Below are 7835 nucleotides of genomic sequence, written 5' to 3'. Positions count from 1 at the left end.
TAGTGAGCCGGTAGTTGCTAGTGAATCGGAGGGGGAAAAGGAGCCGGAACAGGTGATTGAGAAAGTTGTGAGGGTATCGGAAATTGTTGCTGCTAAACCGGTAGTTAAAGAGTATCAACCACCGCTCCCATTCCCAAGGAAGCAGAGATTGAAGAAGCTTGAGGCTGAAAAGTCCAAGTTCATGGACTTGATTAAAAAAGTTAACATAAATTTGCCTTTTATTGATGTGATTGCAGGTATGCCCAAGTAATCAAGGTTTCTTAAGGACTTGCTAACTAACAGGAAGAAGCTGGAGAACGTGTCTTCAGTCAGGTTGAATGCCGCATACTCAGCGTGAAATGCCCCGTCCTAATCCATCTGGACGAAGTCATCAACATTTGATCCCAGAGCGATGATTGACTCCAAGTAATGTCCTTAAAATGAGCAAATGCACAGCGGAAGATTTCTTTCATACCTGAGAATAAACATGCTTTCAAGTGTCAACCAAAAGGTTGGTGAGTTCATAAGTTTATCATAAAACAATAAAATTCAACATTTTAATAGACCACAAGATTTAAATCCTGCATGGTACAAATGAGCCCGAATCCTATACCCACCTGTAATGTACATGCGATATATTTTAAATACAGTACACCTTTCTCGTGTACGCAACCATTTTTCATAAATCTTAGTAACCGTACACATATCTCGTGTACAAAATATCATACACATAACCTGTGTATAAAAATCATTCTCTCGATACATAACATTCACTTCAATTGGTGGCAATTATCATGTCCACATAATTCAATGGTGACAATTATCATATCCACATAATTCAATGGTGGAAATTATCATGTCCACATAATTCAATGGTGGCAATTATCATGTCCACATAATTCAATAATAATCCGCAGAACTTCTGTCTGCATAATAATTCATTCGAGGAATGTTTTACTTGTGTCTATCTCGTCAAACATTTATAAAAGCATTTCATGTATTCGCAGTTCAAAATATATTTCAAAAGCATTTAATAAAGCAGTTGTAAAAACAGCGCATGTATTCTCAGTCCCAAAAATGTAAAGAGTAAAAGGGAATCAAATGAAACTCACTATCCAACATTTTGTAGTAAAAATATTCATACGACGGAACTGAACAATGCAAGGTTGGCCTCGGATTCACGAACCTATATCATTTATATATATATATATATATATATTAACACATATAATAACAATTAAACAAATTTTATATACTAATATTAATATACTTTATAATTTGTATGTTATATTAATAAATAGTTTTAATTATACCTATTTTATATATTATAGATAATTATATATATGATTATATTAAAGGTATTTATCTATTATATATAACATAGTTAATATTTTATAGTAATAACACTTTATTTAAATCAATATGCAATATTAATATAGTTAGAATATATGTAAAAATATCTTTTTATATAAATACCATTTGTTTATTATAATATTACTAAAACAATGATAATAATAATAATAATAATAATGATAAAATAATGATAATTTTAATAAAAATGATAAACTTAATAAAAATGATAATTTTAATAATAATACTAACTTTAATAATAATAATAATAATAAAAACGATAATTTTAAATATTAATGTTACTTTTAATAAAAATAATAATTTTTCTAATAATGATACACCTAATAATAATAATAATAATAATACTAATAATAATAATTATAATGATAATGGAAAAAAGAATAAAAGTGTATACCCTTCTAAATTGTTTTTCTAAAAAATGCTCCAAACGGGACTCGAACCCGGGACCTCTCGTTAACCAATAACACTCCTAAACCATCCCTCTACTTCTATTTTTCTGGAACAATATCACCTCATCAATATATAACTCGTTTATTTCTATTCTCCTTGTGAAACCCATTTACCTCATAAACGACCCAAAGTTTCAAGTCCATTTGAGTGATTAATGTGATCCACGAGAAGCCCACTAGCACCAAGTAACAAGAAGGCTTGATAATAGCCTGGATAGTTCGGTGGTATGCAATAAAAAAAATAGAAACGCGTTGTGCAACAATAAAGCGGATGGTAATACAGCTGTAACCACTATACGTTATTATCCTAACAAAAATCATCTTTATCTTCTTCTTCTTCGCTAGTTATTTTCCCTATTCAACTTCTTTATTCTCGCTGTAATATTTTCAATGTCTCTTGTTAAAACAGATATAGGAGAGTAGCAACCGCAGTATTTTGATCGGTTTGCGGTTGGGACAGAAATAGATTGAACAAGTGGGTTAGGGTTTTTGGGTTTTAATGGTGATGATCAAGAATAGAGTGAAAGAAGAGAGAAACGAAGGTGGTGATGGTTTACGGCTGTTTTCGAACAGAAAAGCAACAGATTATGTGCAGCAACCGTGCAGGCATGTGGTGGTGGCGATTGAGCTGAAATAGAAGAACAACAAACAAAATTTTAGTGAGTGATGGTGATGGTTATTTAAATAGTTTTCTGTGTTTTGCTCGGTTGATATAGGAAACAGACACAGTGGGTTGGTGAGGTACTATGATGGGTTTAAGGTGGTGGTTCATGGTGTTTGTAGATGATGGTGGTGATGACTTAAAGTGGTGATTGTGGTAGGGTGGTTGAATCGGCTATGATTGTAGAAATAGATAATATTTAGCGAGAGAGAGAGAGAGAGAGTGTGTGAGATGTTTAGTGATTGATCGATGGGATAAAAGAAGGGTGGTGTGGTGGTGCGTGGGTCGAATTTCAACAGTAGCAGTGAGCTGTCATGGTGGTAGCCGGTGGGTTGCTGTGATGTTGAGTGGTACGACACAATAACCAGGAAGCAGAAGAGTGTTGGCTCGGTTGCAACAAGGAAAAATTATACACGCAGTAGTAGCAACAATATGTGGTGATGGGTTATGTTTGATAATGAAACGAAATAAGAAAAAGAAAACAGGAAAGAAGCTCCTAGTTGGTTATCGTGGTTGTTCCGGTTTGTGGTGATGGTGTTCGATAGAAAAACAGAAACTAGAGTGGTGATTGTTCAATGGAGGTCACGGTGGTGGTTGTTTTGGTGGATGAAGTGGTGGAAGTCAAATGGTTCTATAATATTGAAGATGGTGAGAGTTTTACTTCTCATATATGTATTTCATATTTCGTGTATGTATATAAGTTTAAAACTGCAAAAAGTAACAAAGTAATTCAATCTCCAATCATGCATAGTTGTATCCAGATAATTAGGCACAGTATTCTTCAATCATATATCAATTATCTTGGATCTAAATTATACTGTCTAATATTATAATATTAAATAATTCAAATTCAAATGGACATGTGAATATAAAATCAAATTAGACACAGCGAAAAATAGTAACCAATCAGTGAAACAGCCTTAATCTTGTTTCATACTACCGACGTTTTAACACAACTATTATATTGTGGTCCGTTATTAGTCAGTAGCGGATAAAAGTTCTCGGAAAAATTCCTTATTTTAAATTAACTATATTTATTTATTTTGGTCATTATGGTATAAAATTCAATCATTAATTTGATAAATAAAATTACATCAACTGTCCCTCTCATTTATGAGTGAAATATAAAAAGTGTTAAAATTAAATAATTAGATCCTAAATATACTTTTAATAAGCCTATAACTTATATAACTCATTTTTTGGATCACCTTTTATTATAAAATTACATAAGTTGGAATTTAACTTGCTTAATATCAATCGGAACATCAAACGAGTAATACAAACATTTAATATTTATTTTTAATATACTTTATTTATATATAGAGTTATATTTTAAATAATAATTATTATAATATCCTATCTTTATTTTATAAATTTTTTTAATAACAACAACATATAATACTTCAAATTATATTTCGAATTATTATTTATATATACATACACACATATCTATTTACAATTAATTGCTCGTGAATCGTCGAGAGCAGTCGAAGTTCGAATGAATTCATGTACTGTTCCAACGTTTTCGAGACTCAATATTATAGACTTTGCTTATCGTATCGAAATCAAATAAGATTCAAGTTTAAATTTGATCGGAAATTCCCGGGTCATCATAGTACCTACCCGTTAAAGAAATTTCGTCCCAAAATTTGAGTGAGGTCGTCATGGCTAACAATAAATATGTTTTCCTGACGAATATGGGCTGATAAATAGAGTTTTATCATTATTGAATAATACAGATAAAATAATTCGATTATTCAAAGAGCACGAATGAAGTTATCACAAAAGAGTGAAATGAATAAATGAAGTTTCGTTTTAACTTTTGACGTTGACCTGGTTGAATTTAGAAAATAAGATGCGTCTTAGCTTTTGACGTTGTTTTACTTGAATTCCGGAATTCAAGAGATTTAAAGAAAATCTTTGAAATCTAAAAGATTTGATTCTTCGGCAAATCAGGAATTTAGGATCTCTCTAATTAAATACGAAGATTTGCCTTGATTTCTCTATCAGATATTTCATTATAAAATAACTTCTTCCATTCCATTACTTTTACCATTCCTATACTCAATTCTCAAATTCAAGAGATTATGAAAATGCTTAACCCTGTTCTGATCCTTGTTCTTATTCTAACTATCGCAATGATCGTTCTTCTTTTCCAACTCCCACCCGAAGAATCTGTTTATTTCTATTATGCTCTAGGGATTATTGTATTTATAATCCTCCCGTGTCTTTATATTGCTATACGTACTGATATCCACGGTTTGTAATTTCGGTGTTATCATTGGGCTTTATATTTCCTCTTATATTTTGGATCTCTTTGCCTTTTTATTATCCTCTCGACCTCTAGTAAAGCGAGCAACGGTTCAGAATTCATAGATATGAATTTCGAAATGAACATAGTTAATGTTCTAAGAAAGAAATGGTAATAGCACGATTTTGATTCGTCAAATTACCAGAATATCCGGAAAAGATAGAACTATCAAGAAAATATGTTCTTAATATGTTTATATATCAGATAAAATGTAAGAGTCGTGTAACATGGCACATGATGATGTTATAATCTGTGAATCATCATGTCCCATTTAAAAACTCAGCATGACTTACTGTAATATAATCACGTTGATCAAGTGTCATTATATTATACTAACTCATGCATCAGTTCCCAACATTACTTCAATAACATTCATATTTTAAGCTCGAAAGTTTATAGAATAAACAAACTAACAGTTTCTATATGATGTAACACTGATAGTACGAAGAGGTTAATGATTTCAGATAAGAGTAGTTATAAAAATATATTCAGAAATATCGAGGATATTTATAATGAAAGATACGATAATATCTTTGAATATCTAAGTTCAGAGGATGATAGAAACTATTGTCCTCAAGGGTTTAGAGTAAAGAGCAAGATATTCACTAAAGACTTTAGCAGGCATTGAATCATTTAGATTCTTTGAAGTCAAACTTATTCTTTGTGATTTGTCCACAGCTTTCTTCATAGTTTCGCATAATCTGCTTTTCGGTACTAAATTTTCTATTGAATGTTTCCAATATAATGATACACAGGAAGCACAAAGAGGTATATAATTTCGGACGAGAATATTTATGAAAATATCCTCAGAAATATCTAAGATATTGATAAGGATATTTTGGAATTTCTAAGTTCGATGGTTGATGGAGAAAGGTTTTCCGCAAGATTTTAACATGACTTCGGAGCAAGATATTCTCTAAAGATTTCAACGGATCCAGAATTATCTGGATTCTTTGAATATAGGGTATGATCCTTGTATTTGTCCTTGGTCTCCTTCATGGTTAACTCTATCCGTTTTCCAGTTCCAACGTTTCTGAGCTTTTCCAACATATTATTCTTTATCATCAAACTTCCGATGACTAAAGTTGTTTACGGTTGCCTACAGTTTCTGCTGCTTCATTCAGCTTTTTCAACATTCAGAGTATCGATTCGTAAACTGGGTGCCTTTTCAAAATTTCAGAATTGAAGATCGTAATTCTAGGAGATAATTGTTATATGTATACATATAACTATTGATGTAGAAATGCTACGAGATTCGAAATACTGATTGCTGATTCCCGGTAATTGGTATGGCAATTATTGTTACAGGGTATAGATGAATACAAGATGGGGTTTCAATGAATATAATGATTTTTCGGAAAGTCCAAATTCATTGAAGTTGCTGGTAATTTTACTGCTAATGTGGTGAAATATAAACGGTTCTCCGGTAACGATGACGACAGGAAAACTTATATATCGAGGTTATAATAAGGCTAATTCGAACGGAAGTTGAAATTGATTTGTTGAAGCTGCGATAAAATTGGCTAATTTGAAAAAGAGTTGCAATGTTATTTTCGGTAATAACAATGCCAAAGGAGCTAACACAGACACGTGTTAAACTTTTACTTAGGGTCCAGGAGTTTTCAGGTGCATAACTATATGCGTCAATCTTTTCTTCCATAGATGAAGTGCGAGTAGTTCATCTTCTCAGTTGTTTCTTAATTGAGAGGTTTCAAGAATCATGAAAGATTTGAACACAGATTGTAATTGTCGAGATTCAAATGAAGTTTAAGATGAATTCAAGTGGCAAACTTGAAAAATGTTTAGTTTCATATGTTATAATCAATATTTTAATTCATTTTAATTGTCCAATGTTATTAGTCCACAGTCGATAGTCCACAGTAACAGTCCAATAATTCATATATAGTTTAATATACAATATTCGAATTAATTAATACGTGTCGTGACCCGTATACATCTCAGACTCGATCACAACTCAAATTATATATATTATTGTAGAATCAACCTCAACCCTGTATAGAGAACTCGATCATTACTGCATATAGAGTGTCTATGGTTATTCCAAATAATATATATAAATGCGTTGATATGATATGTCAAAACCTTGTATACGTGTCCCGATATTTAAAGTGCTTAAAATAAATATAGAAATTAAATGACGATAAATAAAATACGTAAAGTAAATAACAGAAATTAAATGACGATAAATAAAATTGCGAGAATGTAAATTGCGATAATTAAATTACGATAAATAAAGTGTAATTAGTTAGCTGGGAACAATTAGCTCGGAACAGTTAGCGTGGATTCTTAACAAAATTTCTCATAGTTAATTTGTTTGTTTCTAACAAATTTTATTTTGTCAAATGTTTCCTTCATTATGCCACTTGATTTTTGATAAATCAAAATTCAAATATGAAATTGGATGAATATGGTTATTCTGTGGTGAATCAGATTCGTATATCCGTGGATGTAAGTAGGATGGTAATTGACCGTTGAAACAGGTTCGAAGAATGTACAGTGTAACTTATTAATGTGAAATCTAAATATTCCTCGGGTATTACCTACCCGTTAAAATATTTTCATCATTAACAGTTTGTACGAAAGAATTTTTAATTACAATCTTTATGAAAATATATATACATATATATTTTCTTCAGATGTAATCATGTATTTAATGAGTCAATATGATATTAAACTCATTTGATTTACCGTTAGAACAAGAATATATAATCTCTAAAAAATTAGAGATTACATAATCGCCATGTCAAACGAAGATAAATGATGTAGAACGATTCGTAGAACGATGATTATACTCGAGGTACAGAATGAGATGTTGAGTCATGGATTGTTGAAACTTGGGTTGTTGGTGGTACTGGTGCCATTGGTACTGAGGCTGGTGATATTACCGGTGTCGGTGATACTGCTGGTGCTTGCAAATTGTATACCGTGCTCTCTAAAGTTAATACTCTAGCTCGGAGTTCTCTAATTTCTTCTACTAACCCTGGTTGATTATCAGTGTGAGGTAGAGGTCGGATATCTTCTCTAGTTCCGTTAATGGTAGCTT

The sequence above is a fragment of the Rutidosis leptorrhynchoides genome, chromosome 2 (genome assembly GCF_046630445.1).
Source record: "Rutidosis leptorrhynchoides isolate AG116_Rl617_1_P2 chromosome 2, CSIRO_AGI_Rlap_v1, whole genome shotgun sequence".
Taxonomy (NCBI): Eukaryota; Viridiplantae; Streptophyta; class Magnoliopsida; order Asterales; family Asteraceae; genus Rutidosis; species Rutidosis leptorrhynchoides.
The sequence above is the reverse complement of the archived record's forward strand: the minus strand, read 5'-3'. Positions refer to the sequence as shown.